A 22,405-nucleotide genomic window follows, 5' to 3' on the forward strand; every position below is an offset into this window, starting at 1 on the left:
GACCATGTTCACGTTCTGTGTTCCAACAAGACTGTGGAGCGGTCTGGTTTTTGTCTCGACCATGGTCAAAGAATGGCCTTGTCTGATGTTATCCTGTGAAATTGTTTTTATTCCACAGAACATGGTCCAGACGAGCTCATAGCAACATCAAGGTCAGTACCTCGATGTCTGAGCTGCTTTCTCTTCCTCAGTGCTCAATAAATGATAGTGAAATCATGGAAGGTTGAGTCAGAAGTCTTAGAATCCAACTTGTAACTTTGCTACTGAAGTGCTGCTTATAACTTTGGACTTGCCACTTACCTTACTTCTCAACTTCTTCAAATGAGCGTTTTTAAAGCACTTGTTATGCGTCTGAAACAGTAGAGCTTGGCTGTCGGTTGGAAAGAAGGTATACAAAAATGAACAGGACACAGTTTCCTAGGAAGACGGATCTTATTTTAAAACGGCAGGACACTGTACCAAGTGCTGAATTAGGGGCACATTAGAAGTGGGATGGGCAGTGAGAGCAGTCGACTGACCAACGAGTGTTGGTCTGGAAGGGAGAGGTAGAGAGATCTGACCACTTCCCAAGACCACAAGGGAAAAGAAATGAAATAATTAATGAAGAATGCTTTTGAGAATTGTAAAGCATGGCATAATCTTATTCTCACTAAAATAACATCTATTTTTTTAAGTTTATTTATTTTGAGACAGAGAATGTGTGCATGTGCATGGGGGAAGGGCAGATAGAGAGAGGAAGACAGAGAATCCCAAGCAGCCTCCTCACTGTCAGCACCGAACCCGATGCAGGGCTCATTCCCACAAGTGGCGAGATCATGACCTGAGTCAAAATCAAGAGTTGGACGCTCAACTGACTGAGCCACCCAGGGGCCGCAATAACATTTATTTTTGTGCTAGGTACATCCACTTTCTAAATGTTTTAGCCGGCTTAGACCCTCTTGTTGAGATAGGAGTCAAATGATCACTTCAGGTGCTTGGCCCCTGTAAAATCAAGAAGGCCAAGGTCATGCCCCAAATCTCAGTATCTTAAAACAGCAAAGGTTTATTTACCTCTTGATCTACCTGTCCATTGCGTCACTGGAGAGCTTTACTCTCTTATCATTTTCACTCACAGACACAGACGAATGGAGCCATCATCTGAATACTATCACTGGCATCAAAGCAGAGAAAACAGAATGTGGTGAATCTGACACCAGCTTTTAAAGGTTCCCCCATAGAAATGATACATACCACTTCTGCTCACATTTGACGGGCCAAAACAAGCCACAGGGCCACATGAAAAATTGGAAAAATTGAAAATGAAAAATTTCATGTGCTCAGAAAGAGGAAGAAATATCAGCAAATAGCTCTAATGACCTCCGTGTCGCCAAGGCCATGGTTTCTCACAAAGATCAAGAGAAAGGAAAAGGCATTTAAGAGATGCTCTTTCTTATGGGCAGGAACAGTTAGTATCCAATATACTTGCATGCTTTGGTGTTCCTACTCTTCCACTTGGAGAAAGCCAGGCTTTTTAATTTACTCTCTGCTGTGTATCTCTATGTGATGATAATCATTATGCAACCTTCCCCTTGCCAAATAATATTAAATGCTTGAGTATGTATTAAAGAGGCCTTAACCAACTATCAATTGGAATCTGTCACTGTACTAGGGGCTGTCGATGCAACAAAGAAAGTTAACACACCACAGTTAATTATCAAAGAAACATCCATTTATTTTTTTTAGGAAAAGATAAAAATATATGAAAGGAGTAAAAATGATTCTAAACCGAAGTCTCTGGATGTCATCACAGACCAGAGATTGTCATTCACCCACTGCTATTGTTACTCCTCACAGGTTCTAATTCAAACCCTCTTCCCTTAAAGACAGAAATCAAAAGTAAAGGGTAGGCATGAGAGAGGAGTGCCCATCCACTGGGCATAGTCTCCCTGGCAGTGTTTCTGAAACATGAGTCAACAGGTCCCCAGGAGGACTTTGAATTTTCATGGTTTCAGTTCAGGATCCAGAAATTCTCATGTAAGCATATCCTGAAATTGTATTGCCACTTGATTTCCCCTGTATTTGTATTTCTGTTTATGGTACATTGGTGCTGAGTAGAAATACTTTAATATTTCAGACTAAAAAGAAAAGAAGTGGACTAGATATATAAATGAGATGCCCAAGCTAAGTGAAGACAGTGTCCTATCATGGTGTTCAAAATGTTTCCAGAGCATTCCAGGAAAAAGTGTAGGGGAATTGAATCATTACCTCACATGTGAATAGACATACCGAACTCAAAAGAACCCATGCTATACAGGGGCAGTGCCATAGTCAAGTGGCAAAGACAAAACACCATATAGTAGTTACTAGATTTCATTGATGTCAAGAGGAAAGAAGCTTTTTTGCTTCTGATAAAATCAGCAGAGTAAGATGTGATGAAAAGACCTTAGTTATACCAATTACTACTTAGCAAGTGATGGTCAATAGTGTGCTGATAAGAGTCTAATTATACAACTCCAAGCACAAATTGTTGAAAGGGAATGTTAATCTGATCATATGACCTTAATCAATAATATGCCAAAACAGACCTTTATCTGTGTGAGAAATTCATAACCTGACTTCAGTCCCTGGCTTTCTTGATCTCTGTTACCTTGAACGCTGTTGAACAAATTCTTTCTCCTTGAAATGTTTTCTCTCTTTGGGGTCCATGACACGTCTCTATTTTTCTCCTACTTGAAGAGCTCCTTTGCTTCCTCGCTGGGCTTGCTTCCCAAATGGTACTATTCCTCAGGTTCCTTCTCAGCTGTCTTCCTCTCTGGAGTCAATCACAACCTCACTGTGATTCAACTACCAATGCAGCCATCACTTCCAAATCTCAAGCTCACCTGCTACTCTTGAACTTGACACCCAGAACTTCCACCTGAGTATTTAAAAAAACCACTGCATAGTTTTAAATGTCCCAAACAGATATTCTCTTCTTGTAAATCTTGCAAAGGGACCAAGGATTTCCCTAGCAAATCAGAAATCCTGGCTCTTTCCCTTTAGGGTTTCAAACCAAAGGGAAGGTTATAACCCTTCCGATGGGTTATAACCCTTCTGATGTGCTGGGATGGTCCTACCTAAGTTAAGTGGCCGGAAATATACAATAATGGCCCTCAAGAAGAAATCCACCCTCATGACGGCAGTGGTGGTGATAATGGTGGTGGAGTGAAAGGGCTGGGCTGGTAAGCCAGGTCAACACCAGGGCCTGTCTGGTCTTAAGGGGAAGGTCAGTTGCTCACAAAGTGATGATGTTATATCCTGTCCTGACCCACCATCTTGGACCTTGGGGTTCCTTAAGAGAAATAGTTGATTATCTGTACATGAAAATATTTGTCACTAGAGTTGTAATTGGGAACCCAGTCTCCTATAGTGTGGAGTAACCATCAGTAACCTCTCTCCCTCCAGTCTGTGCAGCACTATCTGCAGTGGGTTAAGCCTCCAACCTTTAGACATGGGAGCTGGACTTCCTGTTTTCTGAACCAGTCTCACAAAAGCAGAAGTGAGAACCTTAGGCAGTCAGATCAGACTTCTCAATTTCTTTTCTGAATAACAGAAATAAACAAGATTGACTCATTGGATAAGGTGAGCACTGAAGGGGTCTTACTTTCCGAGGAAGGGAGGGCTCAGGGAATGGTGAATGGACCTCTCATAATCAGGATAGAAGCATAAATTTGCTCTATTTGTGTGGTAACTTAAGTATGGCTTTATTTTCGACCACAGCAAGTGAGATAGGATGTATGTGAAAGCTCCCAGAACAGGGTCTGACACTTGGTGGGTATTCAGTGATGTTTGGATTTGAGTCGAAATCTTGTTTAATAAGACATACATACTACTGTGTTTGAGAAATTACAGAGAAGAACCTGGTCATGGCTTCAAGTTGGCATTTCCTTTTGTGACTCTGCAGAACAATAGTCATCTTCCTTTCTTAAGAGGATTCCGTCCCATTTACAGTGAGGTTGGTTAGCGGAAGGATTTGGAGTCAGCTGAGTCAGTTAAATGCATGCACATGTGATTCCACAATATAGACCATGTTTATAGGATTGGTCCCCCTCCTTCCGTGTGCAGTTCCTTACCCCAGGCCACCATAGTCTCTTGTCTGCAGTCCTGCCACAGTTTCTTACTTGGGTGCTCTGCTTCTACTCTTTATTCTCCAACAACAGCAAAGCATGATCATCTTCATATAGATGTAGGATCACATCATTCTCTTGCCTGAAACCCTTCCGTGGCTTCCCCATTGTATTCTGAATAAAGGTCAACCTCCTTGCTGTGGCCTGAAAGACCCTAAACAACCCGGCTACTATCCACCACTCACTCCTGAACTCCCTCCCACCATCAGGGTTGCCACACTTCTCCTTTAGGTGTCAACTTGAACGTCACCTTAGAGAAGTCTTTTCTGAGCATCTTGCCAACCTAGCAAATGTGTTCTCTTCTGCTGTTCTCTAGCTCAACGGCTTCTTGTTTAAGACTTCACATTCTATATTATTTTATTTATTTGTATGTTTCCTCCCCTCTTTTTTTTGGTCTTTTCCCTGCACTAGAATTGTAAGCACAAAACCATGGCTGACTCGAGCAAGACTGTCCATATCTACAGTAGTGGTTGGAACTCAATAAATCTTTGTTAAATGGATGAAAGGAGATGATTTTGTCCAGTGCTCCCAAGTTATAGAATTGTATACAAAATCTGCCCTTGTGAACCACAGAGAATAACTATATATATATATATATATATATATATATATATATATATATAGTCCCTATAAGGGACTAAGTTTATGACTACGTGCATTCTCGCTGAATCCCTTAAAAGATGTACGTACCAGAGTGTTTAGCAAACAGTGGTTACCAACAGTATTCTAACATACTATGTGATAATGGCAGAAATGAAAAGGTTGTATTCATAACACCAGTCTAAAATGTGTAACTTCAAAACTAATTATAATTTTATCTGAAATGTTACTCTTTACCAGAAAAAGAGGGGAAAATGTTCAGTCTCACTAGTAATCAAATAAACGTGCATTCAGATAATGATTTAGGTGTCATCTTCCACATTCAAAATAGGCAAAGGTTTTGTTTTTAAGATAAAATTTATTTGGAATGAACACGCTGTAGTATACTGCCGGTGAAAAGTCAGCCGGCAAAAGTTTTTTCAGAAAAGTAATTTAACAATATGCACTAAAGTCATTAATGTTTTCGATCCACATTGTCTTCCCAACAAGTCCTATTAGTAAAGTAATAATAGAAAACTTTAGCTACTTGGATTTTTTACAAGGTTGTTTATAATTTGAAAAGTCCTCAATATACAACACTATGTAACTATAACTGTTGTATGAGTAAAATAATAGAGGAATAGTGCATATATAATTGCATATTGAGAAAGGCTATTGTACTGTGTTTTCACAGAATATTTAATTACATAAAAGGCTATTATACTGTGTTTTCACAGAATAGTTACATGGAAAATTTTTCATACTGTGGCATTAAGTGAGACAAAGAGCGAATGAAAAGTATATTGCAATTTTCTTAAAAAAGTATGAGTATACGTATGAATGCAGAGAAAAAAGCCCCCCCCCCAAAATAACAAATGTTGATAGCAATTATCTTTGAGTGATGGGATTACTAACAATTTTTATTGAGTATTGAATACCATAGACAGTATAATTTTCTGTATTCTCCATATTTGTAGCAATGAACATATGTTAATTTATAATCAGAAAAAGTGCTTATCTAAAAAGAAATGAGAGAGGGAAATGATAAAAAAAAATACATGCAAAATCATCTATATTTGTTACAAAGCTTGAGTAAAAAAAAAAAAAAGAAAGAAAGAAACCCTTGGAACTTCTCAAAGGTTGATTCTTTTCCAAGTGGCACTACAAGCTTCAAAGTTTAGTCAGCAACCACATGACAAACTGACATCCGTGGCCTGTCCCAGGTGGCCCAAGATAAGACAGGACGGAAGCCAACTCCTGACAAGCAAGAGTTCTTTCTCTAGACAGGTGCCTTGACAACGGAGAAATGACTGTTCTGAAATGAACAGAGGAGCCAGTGTGAACTTTTGGATTGTGTGGCCCAGCCTCTTTAAAACCAGGGTCACACAACAGTGGAGGCTCAAAGAACATACAAACCCTCTAGTTTCGAAAGAAGCAGGAAGGAATCATTGTGTTATTCTTCACTTTCTGTGTTTGTTTGCTCTTTGATAGCACTGTGCTCACAAAGATAGGGAAAGGATCCTCCTTGGAATGCCGGCTGCCAATTCTTCCATTATTATTATTATTATTATTATTATTATTACTATTTGTAACAAAAAATGAATGGAGTTTTTAAGGAGAAGTGTAAGAAGGCAGTTAAGAGGTTTAAGAAGGGGTTTTAAGCAGGAGTCTCTTACCCATCCCGGTGCCCCAGGAAGGTAAAGCGTACTCTCTTATCTTGCCACTCCTACGTGGCTCCCATGTCACTCAGTCGCTGCTACTGTGACCTCCAGGCCCTTGCACTCTCTGAGGTTATGAAAACAGGGCACTCACACCACCGTGGCTGACACTGATGGGAGCCACACCCCTGCGTATCTTTAAATGAAAGGAGACATAACTTGTGTCGCCACGTTCACACCAATCCTGAACCATTGGATTATGGTTTATTTTATTTCTATCCCCCTCCCCCTGCCCCCCGCCCCTCCATAAAGAAAACCTTCAGGTCATCAGAGCAAGATTTGCAAGTATGCAAAACATAACTAAGCAGAACTCTCCATTAATGTTTTTTTTTTTTTTCTTTTTAATTGTCCTTCCCCAAATATCTGCTATCCCACTGTGTTCCCTATCTTACTTCTCACCCCAGCCAGACCCTGGTGTCCTCCCTGACTCCTCTCTGATACCTTCTCTCCAGAAGTGTTCATTCAGACCTGCTTACTGTGCTTTATTCATTCAACAGCATGTACTGAGGCAGTTCTGATCTCGGTTCCACTGTGTAAAGAACTTGCAGGTCATTAATCCCGTTCTCAGAGCAAAAAAAGCTGAACAAGCTGAAAATCAATACATTCCCTTGAACCCATCAGAGACTGAGGTCCCAGGGCAGAGCTGCATCCCATGGTCTGGAGAGAGAGGCCAAACCAGAGTCACGGCCAAGATCTCCTTACCTGTCCAGAAGGTGCTGCAGCCCCACGCTGGTGGGAACACTTAGATGACAGTTTTGATAAACCGCTGGAGGCTGAGTGTGGACCAGCCTGGGGGTAAGAAACTCCTGGAGTCTGCCTTCTTTTTTGGGGTCTTACCTCCAGGAACCTCACCAGGGTTTTCACGATGAAGAGCCCAGAGTGATCCCCATGTGGCTCTGGCACAGGAAGGGGAATATTTACATTCAAAAATATGCCTGGAGCATTCTTGTAACAAAGGCCTACTTGCTAAGGGAAAGGACTGTCCTACCTGGGGAAGGGCATTTCCCTGCCTCCAGCCCCCTCCAGCCTTCCTGTCTCACCTGAGGGAAGGGGGGGAAAAGAGCTAATAAATACTTGTGAAAGTCATAGCCCAGGAAGACAAGCCCACTTAAAGACATATTTAATTATAAGATCACATGCCCACACTTTAGCAGTACCTGCAAACCTCGGTGAAATAGCAGCGGGTTGTAACTGAAAGGCACAGGCCCTAGTTACTTGAGGCCTCTGGCACCTGCAGCTTCAGAGATTAAAGACGGCTCAGCACCCTGGTTACATTAGAACAGAAGCTGAGACTAAGGGGCCACATACCTCAGGTCCTATTACCTGACATGTCATGTCTGGCTTCCAGCAAAAAATTGCAACGCAAGGTAACAGGCAAGCAAAACCACAATCCGAGTAGCATCAGCACCAGGTGGCGGTATGGCAGAGATTTGGGAATTATGGGGCAAGCAGCTAAAATAGCTATGATAAATATTTTAAGAGCTATTTTGGGAAAAGTGGACAACTTGCAAGAACAGTTGAGTCAGGTAAGCAGCAAGATGGAAACTTTAAGAAAGCAGTAAAAGGAAATGCCAGAGGTAAAAAACAGAAACAAAGAGTGCCTCTGATGGGCCCCACAGTAGACTGGACATGACCAAGAAAAGAACCATTACGCTCGAAGACAGATAAAAATGTCCTCAGTGCCTCTGTGTGCCAGACACTGTGTTGGGCCATAGTGAACAAGGTGGATGGCCTGTGTCCTTCTAGAAGTGCCTTCCTGCAAGCAGAGAATTCAGAATACATCCATTCATCTCCAGTCTGTCCTGTCCTTCCCATCTTTGCTATCTACTACCATCCCCGTCCTGACCTTTGCCTCTTTGAAACCTCCCAGATGACTCTTAACACTTTCACATCTGGTCTTCTTACCTTCCAGTACCTGCCCCATTCCAATTAATTCTTGGCACTGTTGCTGGAAAAATCAATCTCAGATATAAAACGGGCTGCTTTCTCCCTGCTTTGGTGGTCATAGGTTGCTGTCCGGATAAAGTCTGAATCCCTAAGCGAGACATGCAGCATTGACTTCAACCTACTTCTTTTATAGCTTCAACTTTTGCCAACCCCTACCTAGAATTTTATGCACAGACACACCGAACTCTGGTTCAGTAACTTAATATTCTGACCTGCTAAATTTCTTCCACTAGTGGAATGTCTGTCCCCTTCCCTGTTCTACCTTGCCTAGGCATGTAATGTATCCTTCAGGACACAGTTTTGGAATCAGTTGGCCACAGGAAGCCTTCCTTCCCTTCTCCCATAGCATATCAGTTAGGTACATTTTCTGTTTATCATAGCAGTCACCACTCTGTGTCATAACCATCTGTTTTCTTGACTGTTCTGCCCTGGACTAGGCTGTGGTTCTTTAAGGGTATGTGTCATTCTTAATAGGCAATGTTTTCCAGACACCTAGTACTTTGACAATTAAAGGCAACCAGTACATGTTTGATGGATAAATGCATGTATAGATGAATGCAGAAGGTTTACAGTAGGCGAGAAATAGGTAAATATAAGAAACGAAACTACAACAGGCATCTGGCTTAAAAGCCAACTTCTAGGGTGTAATAGTTAGGGTTTGTGGTTACAAAGTTGACTCTGGGTTCACTTAAGCAGAGTTGGAATTTTCTAGAGGGGTATTAGGTAGCTCATGGAATCAATAGAAAGGCTGGAGAGTCATGGAAAAGACATAACCAAGAACTTGGCATAGGAATGGCCTGCTGAGAACTGAGGCTGGTGTAGCTGTCTTGGCACATTTGCTGCAGGACTTCTCTACCTGCCAGAGCCACTGCCGAGAGTCACAATTTGGTTGCTTAGTCCCTCTTTCAAGATTCAAAATCTCCACAGGGAGACTCTGACTTGCCGTGCTTGGGTGAGGTGTCTGTGATGTAATTGCTGGGGGTGGGAAAAGGGAATAGCTTCTCTTCAGTTTCAAAGGAATGGTGTTCACATGCTAAGTAGCCAAAGGGACAAAATGGCGACCGTGCAGATTTTCCCGAAGAGCTATGTGTCAATTTCCTAGGGCTGTCATAACAAAGGACTACAAACTGGATGACTTACAACAACAAAAATTTATTTCCTCACAATTCTAGAAGCTAGAAATCTGAAATCAAGGTGTCAGCAGGGTTGATTCCTTCCAGAGAGTGCCTTTGTCTTAGCTTCTGGTGCTTACTGGAAATCCTTGGCATTGTGGCTTCCAGACGTATCACTACAAGAACATCAAGTGGTGTTTCCCCTGTGTGTCTGTGTTTCTGTGCCTCTTCTTCTTATAAGGACACCAGCCGTATTGGATTAGGGGGGCACCTACTCCACCATGACCTCCGCAGTGACCCTATTTCCAAATAAGGTTACATTCTGAGGTACTGGGAGTTAGGACTTCAACATGCCTTTTTGGAGGACGCGGTTCAACCATAACGTCCTACACCTTCTACATCAATGTTTTCCTCTATCCCATGGTTTCCCAAGAGCAGTGAAGGGGGAGTCTTCTGCCCCAAGTGTAGACGGGGGGTACAATGTGAAGGATGTAAAGATATAATAAAAATGACTAAAAGATGGTTACTTTTTGTTCTCGACTTGGGTCAGGGGTTCTAAACAACATCAGTGATAAAATACTTTTCTCTCCCACATCTGTGTGTTGGTTCTAAATAATTTCAGTATGTGGTAAAACTATGTCCACAAATTCTTCAATATGCCTCCCTTTGACCTGTGGAGCCCACTTCTTCTCTCCTGAATGTGGGCTGGACTTAATATTTTTGTTTGGTTCATCCATGGTGTATTTACAGAGTTTGAAATCTATCTTTAAATGGAAATTTATTCTTTTTTTTTTGCTAGTTTTATATTTTATTTTTTAAATTTTTTTATATATAATTTATTGTCAAGTTAGCTAACATACAGTGTATACAGTGTGCTCTTGGTTTTGGGGGTAGATTCCCATGATTGATCACTCACACACAACACCCAGTGTCATCCCAACAAATGCCCTCCTCAATGCCCAACACCCATCTCCTCTCTCCCTTGACCCTCTTCCCCATCAACCCTCAGTTTGTTCTCAATATTTAAGAGTCTCTTATGGTTTGCCTCCCTCTATGTTTGAAACTATTTTTCCCCCTTCCCTTTCCCCATGGTCTTCTGTTAAGTTTCTCAAGTTCCATATATGAGTGAAAACATATGATGTCTGTCTTTCTCTGACTGACTTATTTCACTTAGCATAATACCCTCCAGTTCCATCCATGTTGTTGCAAATGGCAGGATTTCATTCTTTCTCATTGTCAAGTAGTATTCCATTGTATATATAAACCACATCTTGCTTATCCATTCATCAGTTGATGGACATTTAGGCTCTTTCCATAATTTGGCTATTGTTGAAAGCACTGCTATAAACATTGGGGTACATGTGCCCCTATGAATCAGCACTCCTGTATCCTTTGGATAAATCCCCAGCAGTGCAATTTCTGGGTCATAGGGTAGTTCTATTTTTAATTTTTTGAGGAACCTCAACACTGTTTTCCAGAGCGGCTGCACCAGTTTGCATTCCCCCCAACAGTGCAAGAGGGTTCCTGTTTCTCCACATCCATGCCAGCATCTGTTCTTTCCTGAGTTGTTGATTTTAGCCTCTCTTACCAGTGTGAGGTGGTATCTCAATGTGGTTTTGATTTGTATTTCCCTGATGATGAGGGACGTTGAGCATCTTTTCATGTGTCTGTTGGCCATCTGGATGTTTTCTTTGGAAAAGTGTCTATTCATGTTTTCTGCCCATTTCTTCACTGGATTATTTGTTTTTTGGGAGTTGGGTTTGGTAAGTTCTTTATAGATTTTGGATGCTAATCCTTTATCCGATATGTCATTTGCAAATATCTTCTCCCATTCCATCCGTTGCCTTTTAGTTTTGTTGATTTTTTTCCTTTGCAGTGCAGAAGCTTTTTATCTTGATGAGGTTCCCAATAGTTCATTTTTGCTTTTATTTCTCTTGCCTTCAGAGATGTGTTGAGCAAGAAATTGCTGCGGCTGAGGTCAAAGAGGTTGTTGCCTGTTTTCTCCTCTAGGGTTTTGATGGTTTCCTGTCTCACATTTCAGTCTTTTATCTTCAGTCTTTTATTTTGAGTTTATTTTTGTGAATGGTGTAAGAAAGTGGTCCAGTTTCATTCTTCTGCATGTTGCCATCCAGTTCTCCCAGCACCATTTACTAAAGAGACTGTCTTTTTATCCATTGGATGCTCTTTCCTGCTTTGTCAAAGATTAGTTGGCTGTACATTTGTGGGTCCAGTTCCGGTTCTCTATTCTATTCCATTGGTCTATATGTCTGTTCTTGTGCAGGTACCATACTGTCTTAATGATTATAGCTTTGTAGTAGAGGCTGAAGTCCAGGATTGTGATGCTGCCTGCTTTGGTTTTCTTTTTCAACATAAATTTGGCTATTCGGGGTCTTTTGTGGTTCTATACAAATTTTAGGATTGTTTATTCTAGATTTGAGAAGAATGATGGTGAAATTTTGATTGGGATTGCTTTGGGTAATATTGACATTTTAACAATGTTTCTTCTTCCAATCCATGAGCATGGAATGTTTTTCCATTTCTTTGTGTCTTCTTCAATTTCCTTCATAAGTTTTCCATAGTTTTCAGCATACAGATCTCTTACATCTTTGGCTAAGCTTATTCCTAGGTATTTTATGGTTCTTGGTGCAACTATAAATGGGATTGATTTCTTGGTTTCTCTTTCTGCTGCTTCATTATTGGTATATGGAAATGCAACTGATTTCTGTACGTTGATTTTGTATCCTGCAACTTTGCTGAATTCATGTATCAGTTCTAGCAGTTTTTTGGAGGAATCTTTTGGGTTTTCCATGTAGAGTATCACGTCATCTGCGAAAAGTGAAAGTTTGATTTCTTCTTTGTCAATTTGGATGCCTTTCATTTCATTTTGTTGTCTGATTGCTGAGGCTAGGACTTCCAACACTATGTTAAACAACAGTGGTGAGAGTGGAAATCCCTGTCGTGTTCCTGATCTCAGGGGAAGGTTCTCAGTTTTTCCCCATTGAGAATGATATTAGCTGTGGGCTTTTCATAAATGGCTTTTATGATGTTTAAGTATGATCCTTCTATCCCGACTTTCTTGAGGGTTTTTATTAAGAAAGGATTCCGTATTTTGTTAAATGCTTTTTCTGCATCTATTGACAGGATGGTCAATAGATAAATATGGTATTTATCCTTTCTTCTATTAATGTGATGTATCACATCGACTGGTTTGTGAATATTGAATCAGCTGTGCAGCCCAGGAATGAATCCCACTTGATCGTGGTGAATAATTCTTTTGATATACTGTTGAATTCGATTTGCTAGTATCTCATTGAGAATTTTTGCATCCATGTTCATCAGGGAAATTGGTCTATAGTTCTCCTTTTTAGTGGGGTCTTTGTCCCACTAAGGAAATTTGCCTTCTTCCCACAGCACTCAAGGGAGAGAATTGCTCTCTCCGACTGCACCTGGAAGCTAACTGCCAAGCCAGGTGCTGGCTCCCCTCCTCCCCAGGTGCGTGAACAGTGTAGTGGCCCCAGTCCGGAGAAAGCCTCGCAGTTAGAGAGAGATTGGATCTTCTTCCATTTTTTTTCGATCCCTGGTCTGTGGTTTTTCTCTTGTCCAAATACAATCCTCACTTCCACAACCTCTCTTTCTCTTCCTTTTGTCTCTTCAAAGAAGGGGATCCCTCGTCTCCATTCTTACACTGTTTTATCTCTCACAGTTTGCAATCATGCACCTATGGCTTTGCCACATTGTCCCTGTGGGCCCCTGGAGACATTTCTGTCACTCTGTAGCCCGGATTTCTGGAATTCCAAGTCTTCTGGCCTCAGTACTGCTGTGTTTGAGGGGTAAGGGAACTTTGGGCCCCCCTACTTCTCTGCCATGTTGACTCCTTTAAAAACCTTTAGCTAGTTGTTGTAAAACTAAAGGAATCAAGCAAAAAATATATAATTAAGTATAAAAATAAAATTAGTTTTGGTAATTACTGAAAATAATTTTGTTTACAGTTAAGAAAATATGAAAAAATGACTTGTCATAGTTGTCAAATATGCTAGGTATTATGGTGCTGCTTTTATGGCATTTGACCCTGAGACTCAGAATTGTTTGAGGCAGCATAAGTTCTCCATTGTGTAAAGAAGACTGCATTTTCTTCATTAAGGCTTTTTTTGATGTCAGGGAGTTGGATCCTATGAAGAGTGAAGTCATATCCCTACTTAAGCTGATGAAAAGTTTATCAAACAAATTTGACAAAGGTTTCCTGTGTACCCACTATGTGCTTGGAATACATCTGTGAACAAAATAGACCCTTGCCTTGTGACTGGAGGGAACAGCAAACATGAAATGTATATAGTAGGTTAGAAGTGGGGGGAAACAATAGGGCAGGAAGGAGAGCTGGGCCTACTGGGGTGGAGTGGAGTGGGGCAGATTGTAGGATTGTGCAGGTGGATGGGGGCAGGCCTCACTGAGAAGAGACATAGGACCAGAGACTTGGAGGAAGGGAGGAAGTTTGGCATGTGGGTAGCTGGAGAACATTCCCACAAAGGGACCATCTAAGGCAAGGGCCTGCGTGGATGTGTACCTAGCCTATTGGAAGGCCATGGGAGTAGAAGGGGAAGGGAGCTGAGGCTGCCCCTGAGGTGGGATGTACCTTGAGTGAGGAAGCTCCCTTCTGAAGGAGAAAGCCTGAACTGCCAACATGCCAGCAGCTGGGGAACAAGGGCTTCACACTTGAAGGAGGTCTGGGCAGGACTCCTAGCAGCCCCCACAGAGCAGGATCTACAGGGATTGAGTCATTTCATGTGGACAGGGTTTTAAGGGGGAATCGTATATTCTATGTGGAAAACCCAAGAGACTCCACTGAAACACTGCTTGAACTGATACATGAATTCAGCAAAGTTGCAGGATATAAGATCAATGTACAGAAATCAGTTGCATTTCTATACACCAATAATGAGGCAGCAGAAAGAGAACTTAAGGAATTGATCCCATTTGCAATCGTACCCAAAACCATAAGAAACCTCAGAATAAACCTAACCAAAGAAGCAAAAGGTCTGTACACTGAAAACTATAGGAAGCTTGTGAAAGAAATTGAAGAAGACACAAAGATATGGGAACACATTTCATGTTCATGGATTGGAAGGACAAATATTGTTAAAATAAATATACTACCCCAAACAACCTACACATTTGATGCAGTTCCTATCAAAATAACACCAGTATTCTTCACAAGCTAGAACAAATAATTCTAAAATTTGTATGGAACCAGAAAAGACCCCAAAGAGCCAAAGCATTCTTGAAAAAGAAAACCAAAGCTGGAGGCATCACAATCCCAGACTTTAAGCTGTATTACAAAGCTGTAGTCATCAAGACAGTATGGTACCAACACAAAAAAAGACACATAGATCAATGGAACAGAACCAAGAAATGGACCTACAAATATATGGCCAACCAATCTTCAACAAAGCAGGAAAGAGTATGCAATGGAAAAAAGACCATCTCTTCAGCAAATGGTGCTGGGGGAACTGGACAGCAACATACACAAAATAGATTCAAAATGGAGGAAAGACTTAAATGTAAGACAGGAAGCCATCAAAATCTGAGAGGTGAAAACAGGCAGCAACTTCTTTGACCTTGGCTGCAGCAACTTCTTACTAGACATGTCTCCAGAGGCAATGGAAACAAAAGCAAAAATGAACTATTGGGACCTCATTAAGATAAAAACTTCTGCATGACGAAGGAAACAATCAACAAAACTAAAAGGCCACCAACGGAATGGGAAAAGATATTTGCAAATGACATATCAGATAAAAGGCTAGTATCCAAAATCTATACAAAACTTACCAAACCCAACACCCAAAAAACAAATAATACAGTGAAGAAATGGGAAGAAGACATGAATGGACCCACTTTTCCAAAGAAGACATCCATATGGCTAACAGACACATGAAAAGATGCTCAACATCACTCATCATCAGGGAAATAGAAATCAAAACCACAATGAGATACCACCTCACACCAGTCAGAATGGCTAAAATTAACAACTCAGGCAACAACAGATGTTGGCAAGAATGCAGAGAAAGGGGAACACTTTTGCACTCTTGGTGGTAATGCAAACTGGTATAGCCACTCTGGGAAACAGTATGCAGGGTCCTCAAAAAATAAAAAAAATAGAACTACCCTATGGCCCAGCAATTGCATTACTAGGCGTTTTTCCAAAGGATAAAAAAAATGCTGATTTGAAGGGGCACATGTACCCCAATGTTTATAGCAGCAATATCAACAATAGCCAAAGTATGGAAAGAGCCCAAATGCCCATCAACTGATGAATGGAGAAAGAAGATGTGATCTAAATATGATGCTAAGCAAAATAAGTTAGAGAAAGACAAATATCATAGGATTTCACTTATTATGTGGAATTTAAGAAACAAAACAGATGAAAATAGGGAAGGGAAGGAAAAATAAGATTAAAAAAAACAGAGGAAGACAAGCCATAAGAGACTCTTAAATACAGAGAACAAATTGAGAGTTTCTAGAGGGGAGGTGATAGTGGGGATGGGCTAAATGTATGATGGGCATTAAGGAGGGCATTTGTTGTGATGAGCACTGGGTGTTATTTTTTTAATTTTAATTTTATTTTTTTAATTTACATCCAAATTAGCATATAGTGCAACAATGATTTCAGGAATAGATTCCTTAGTGCCCCTTACCCATTGAGCCCATCCCCCCTCCCACAACCCCTCCAGTGACCCTCTGTTTGTTCTCCATGTTTAAGAGTCTCTTAGGTTTTGTGCCCCTTCCTGTTTTTACATGATTTTTGCTTCCCTTCCCTTGTGTTCCTCTGTTCTGTGTCTTAAAGTCCTCATATGAGTGAAGTCATATATTTGTCTTTCTCTGACTGACCAATTTTGCTTAGCATAATACCTTCTCATTCCATCCACGTAGTTGCAAATGGCAAGATTTCATTCTTTTTGATTGCCGAGCACTGGGTGTTATATGTAAGTGATGAATCACTAAATTCTACTCCTGAAACTAATATTACACTATATTTTAACTAACTTGGGTTAAAAACAACCAAAGTCAGGGGGAATCCGAGGTTAGCATATTGGGAGCTATCCATGCAATCCCAAGGCACTTAGTTGACTGACAGTGACAGCATTCAAAGACACAAAATTGACATACAGCAGTTTTGCATAGATCAGACCAAGATAGGGGCTAAAGAATACTTTAAAGAAGATGAAAGTCATCCACCAGGGAAATTACAAAACACTTGAAGTGTTTGCTGTACTTTGTTTCTTTCTATGTCTGAGCACCGTGACTGGATAGTAAGCTGTAAGTAAGAAAGAAGTAGATCTCACCCTTCTTTTGTGTGTATATCAGTCTGCTCAGGCTGCTGTAACAAAATCCCACAGACTGGAAGGCTTGCACGGCAGACATCTGTTTTCTCACAGTTCTGAAGGCTGCAAGGTCAAGGTCAAAGTATCAGCAGGTTTGGTTTCTGCTGAGACCCCTGTGCGTGGCTTGTAGACACCCTGTTCTCACCCTGTCCTCACATGGTCTTTCCCCTGAGTGGCAACATTGCTCGTGTTTCTTCCTCTTTTTACAAGGACACCGGTCATATTGGATTAGGGTCTCATCCCTATGACTTTAACTGTAATTACTCCCTTAAAGACCCTATCCTCAACTTGTGACATTGGGGGTTAGGGCTTCACGTACGAATCTGAGGGGAACACACTTCAGTCCGTAGCTGTATATGGTACCTTGTGGGGTAGTGCCCTGTGTTCTTTTAGGCATTTAGGGCCAGAACATTTTGGAGTTGAAAGGGTTACTAGAAGTGTTCAAATTTAACTTTCCCGCAAAGTCAGAATCCCTGGAAAATAGTTATTATTTCACCGGGGAGCTGAACTTTTCTGGTTGGCAAGTCTGATATATAGGGTTAATAATGTATAGCAGATAAACGTAAAGGGAGAGGAGTGTGGGGGAGGTGTGCAGGCAGGCATTTTGAATTCCAAGGCAAATCTATCCGTAGTAATAAAAGGGGTCTGTCGGAGGAAGCAATGATAACGCAAGTAGAAATGATAACACTTTAAAAGCAGGGCCCAGAAAAGTAAGTGTAGCCCTGAGTTTGGGGCAAGGATCCCGGGGGCTGTCTAATCTCCATACCCTGGCTTCCCCACGGAGGTGCCCACCGCCCGCAGGAAGTTGTGTGGGGTAGGTCAGTAGTGGAGATGGGGATCAGGAATAATGTGCAAACAGAGTTATAGGATGTAGAAAATGTCACGATTCTGGGGAAGATGACCATATATTTTCTCTTCCAAACACGGGCATTGCTTAGAGTGACAGGGATGCCAGACGACAGGTGCACAGCAAGAACCGGGATGTGTGGTCACTCTAATATTTACAGGACTGTCGCCAGGGGAGGCTCAGTGGATCAGTGTGGATGTGGGCCCTGGGGACGTGTGATCCTCCCGGACCTCTGAGAAGTGGCATTCTGCATGAAACTCCGTAACTGTTCCCTTTGGCCAAGCTGGGGCCCAAGAAGGTTAACGAGCTACACCTCTGAAACGTCAATCTCTGTACTACACTGGCAACTCCAGAAAGGCCACGAAGTACCCCTTCCCTTTCTTTAACTTCCGCACGTTGATTTTTAACTCTTTCTCAGCTTTCAGATGTATATTTTAACCTTTCAATCGTCAAAACTCAATACCCGACAATACCTTCTTACTGTGGATTCATACAGAATTGAAACCTGTCAGCAAATTCCGTGCCTTGGCAGTAGATTATGCAAAGTGTCATTTCCTCACAAAACATAACATAGAATCTGGAAAACAGAACTAGTAGAGTATCATATTAAATGTTTCGCAGCTTTTTTTAAAGTAATCTGTGCATCCGGTGTGAGTCTCGAACTCACGACCCTGAGATCAAGAGTCATGTGCTTCACTTACTGAGCCAGCCAATCGCCCCTCATATTAAATGTTAACGATCAGCCCAAGGGTGGCAAAAGCCATGCACTCATCCTACATGTGCTAAAGTAGCTTCTTTGGTGGGGGTGGGGGGGTGGGGAGCAGAGGTAATAATCTCCAGCTGAGCAACTGTCAGATGATTAGAGGCCAAAAGTCCTAGAGTTGGAAAATGTTATCAGCAGACTGCACATTTGAAAACCTGGGAAGGGGAGGCTGCTGAAGATAGGTTCCTACCTCTGTCCACACCCCTCCCCACCACATTTTTTTAACCTTGCTGTTAAAGCTTGCGTTTTGTGTATGGATTTATCCTCCTCCACAGCAGCTCTAGGGTGGGCCCACCATCCCTCGTCCCAGCAACTGACTCATTATTGATCTAATGCAGTTATTCTCCTTCCCTGTAATTCCCTTAGTCATGCGTGTGTGATGAAATCCCGGCCCATGAAGTGTTTGAAGCCAGCTGCAAAGATTCAGTCTTAAAAAGAGGTACGTGGAAACATATCCTCTCTTTTTTGCCTTGGGAGGTTGTGTGGTTGTGAAACCGGGAGCAGCTGCAGCCATCTTGTGATCATGAGGAGAGCTGGTGGAGGACAAACAGGTTGCTCAGGCTGGAGGCCAAGGTAGAAAGACAGGAAGTATTAAGATGCCTGACATAATTGTTGAGGTGCTGAACTGTGGAGTTCAGCTGCAACAGTGGAACAGCCTTTCCTGTGGACTTGGCTTATGTCTTGAAACTCAGTAGTATAGTTGGTTTACAATTTGTATCTGATAGATTTCTAAAAGTTTGTGCAGGTCTGTGTCTGCTCTTCCTTGCTTCTGCTGGCCTTTTCTCCCAGAACCTTGTTTCCCGATTTGCCATTTATCTCTGCAGGGACCGTGGGCCTTAGAAAAATGGTATCCAGGGCTTCTGGGTGGTCGGGATAGAGGTACTTCCTCCATAGAGGATTTATATTTGCTTCTGCCAGATACCTGGGGGCTCTACTGGTCAGTGACACCTTAAACCCAATTCCTGGCTTGAGATTCCAGAAGGGAACTAGGCCTGCAAATCTGCCCCAGGCAACAAGGATGGGGCTGCAGTCAAGACCCCTCCAGGACAGTTTCTTTCTCTTTCTTCTTTTTCTTTCCTTTTCTGTAGTCAGAGCCCAGCAACCTTCTCCAAGGTCCCCTAGGATCGTAGGGGATGGGAAGGTTTGTTTCTGGTTCACACTTTCCTTGACAGGGGACTTTTGGGGGTATCAGCCATAGGAAGCACCCCAGTAAGACCCCTGCCTGGGCGTTAATTTCTCCCTCTCCCTAGGGGAGGCCTCAGAACCCGAGTTCTTATGCCCTGGAGCAAAGTGGCTGAGCATTCCTTCTCTGGATTCAGGCTTTGCCTCAACTTTGGCCCAAGCATTTGCCCCCAACTTATCAGTTCTTTCATTTTTTTCCAGCATTGCTCTTCGTATCTCATCTAGCAACATACCCTTTTCATTGAGAGAGTTACTCCCCCTCTGTCATTAGTTTTGTGTGAGAAGATTCATTCATTACTGTTTCAGTCACTTGGGTCAGGAGTTTCTGTTGCTTTCAGGCAACTGAGTCCACTCTGGACACCCTAACGGCATTCTAGAGAAAATTCTGTCAGGATGTCTAAAAGAAGCCCAAAGCCTTTGATAGTAGGATTTGGGATGCACTGCCTCAATAAGGATTTCTTAGTTGTTCTGGGAAAACCTGTATAGGAGAAAAAAAATTGACTTGTAAAGGAGATGTGGCACAAATACGACAGCAAAAAAGAAAAGTAACATTTATTATGGAGGGCTGATAGCTATTCAACTCTTGAGCTTTATCATCTCTGGACTAAAACTCTGGTCCCTTAGATTAAACAATGGGATTCTATTACTCAAGATGTGCAGATAACGTGACAGAATTGAGAGGGAGAACAAAGGGAAGGAGGAGCGGAGGAGGGGGAATAATAGGAGGAGGGAGGGAAGGAAATAAGGGGAGAGAGATGTGTTCTATCCTGTTCCCACCTGGAAGCAAAAAAATGGTTCACCCCCATGTTTTCTGCTGTTTTGGGTCGGTCAGATCATACTGTGCCATGAGTCCTGAGGTCTTGGGAGGCTTCCTCACTGGGACACAGTCATAGCCGTGACCCTGCCAAGTTTACACACAGTATGGTTTATGTTTGGCTTTGTTTTCAAGCTGGAAGCTTTAAATTATATTTAGAGCCACGTAGGTGCAGTGACTATAAAACCAATTTTAGCTAGACAGGATATCTTAGAAAACATCAGGAAGCCGGAATCTTGGGTCCACCTTGGTTTTCACGTTGCCTCTAGATCTTGAGAGAATCTCGACTTCTCTAAGCCTCTTGGCCCCTATCGTTTAGATAAGGGGTTCGACACGATGATCTTTAAGATTCAGTTTCTGACACGCTGCTCTATCAATCCAGATTTATTTAAGATTTTAAAGCCTGTATTTGATGGCAAGTCACCAAGTTGATTTAATACTGTCCTCCTCCTTGCTCTATTTCCCTTATAGCCATCCCGGTCCTCGTGGGTCACTGCACTGTCACGGGGCTTTGCTGTGGAGGATGCCGTGGGGTACAGCTCAGACCCTGCAGGACCCAGCCCCGGCCGCTGGGCTGCCTGCTCACACCCTGCCTGGGAAATAAGTGCCTCAAGTGAAGGGAGCTGCCTCACCCAACAGGATGTTCCTTCCTAGGGGACAACTCAAGTCCCAACACTGGCCTAGTGGGTCTAGGTGGCCCTAACAGAATACCACAAACTGGGGGGCTTAAGCAACGGACATTTCTTTTCTTATCTGGGGCTGGGAGTCCAAGATCAGGGTGCCAGTGGGGTCACTGGTTTCTTCTGAGACCCATTTCTATGGCTTATGGATGGATGCCTTCTTGCTGTGTCGTCACATGGCCTTCTTTCTAATTGCCCATCCCTGGCGTCTCTTTCTCTATCTACCTTTTTATTTTCTTTTTTTTCTCCCCAGCATTTATTGAGCTCCTACTATATAGTGGGCACAAACACTGTGCCAGGACTTAGGGACGCAGCAGTGTGGAGGATGGACAGACAAGGGCCCGGCTCTCCTAGAGCTTCTGTTGTAGTTGTTGTTGTCTTACAAACAGGGTGCAGGGGTGAAGAGCACCTGGCTCTGGGGGGGTCCCAAACAGACCAGGTCCAGCCACTCACCGCTGACAAAATCCAAAAGCAGAGAGATGAGCGGTGGTGAAACAAGAAAGGAATTTATTTCAGTGAGGCCAACACCAGGAAGACAGTGCGTTGACGTCTCGAAGACTGTCTCCAAAGTGCTGAAAGTCCTTCCAGGTTTATGTAAGGAAAATGTGGGACAGTGTGTACATGTAGGTGGGCAGTGAAGGTCAGGTTAGTCCTTGTCCTGGGGTCAGTCACATGGGGGCAGTCATATTGCTCGAGGGGGCATTTTCAGTTCCCATCGTGGATGCTTTGCTCCCAGGGTCTATTGCCTGAGTTAAGAGAGAAGCTGGAAAGAACTTAATCAATTACAAAGTACAGGGTTGCCTGGGTGGCTCAGTCAGTTAAACATCCAACTCTTGGTTTTAGCTCAGGTCATGATCTCACGATTTTGTGTATTCGAGCCGCATGTTGGGCTCTGGGCTGGCAGCATGGATCCTGCTTGGGAGTCTCTCTCTGCCCCTACCCCGCTCACTCTGTCTCTGTCTCTCTCAAAATAAATAAATAAACTTAAAAAAAATAAAGAAGGTACAGATGGAGGTCAAATGGAGAGAGTTGAAGTCCTCTTCCAGTTTTGTCAAGATTTTTTTTTAATTTTTTTTTAAATGTTTATTTTTGAGACAGAGAAGAGACAGAGCATGAACGGGGGAGGGTCAGAGAGAGAGGGAGACACAGAATCTGAAGCAGGCTCCAGGCTCTGAGCTGTCAGCACAGAGCCTGACGCGGGGCTCGAACTCACGACCTGAGCCGAAGTCGGACGCTCAACCG

At 42.4% G+C, this 22,405-nt stretch overlaps 1 long non-coding RNA gene across 2 annotated transcripts in view; it reads left to right on the plus strand.

The window, feature by feature from the left end:
• The first annotated feature begins 876 nt into the window (after positions 1-876).
• Positions 877-22,405, plus strand: part of LOC122221906 — a 34,181-nt gene continuing 12,652 nt past the window's right edge. For both annotated transcript variants that reach the window (XR_006203519.1, XR_006203511.1), the window contains exons 1-2: positions 877-3,600; positions 18,854-18,926. This is a non-coding gene — a long non-coding RNA (uncharacterized LOC122221906). The remainder of the gene's footprint in view (positions 3,601-18,853; positions 18,927-22,405) is intronic.

This window comes from Panthera leo, chromosome A1, assembly GCF_018350215.1.
Source record: "Panthera leo isolate Ple1 chromosome A1, P.leo_Ple1_pat1.1, whole genome shotgun sequence".
Taxonomy (NCBI): Eukaryota; Metazoa; Chordata; class Mammalia; order Carnivora; family Felidae; genus Panthera; species Panthera leo.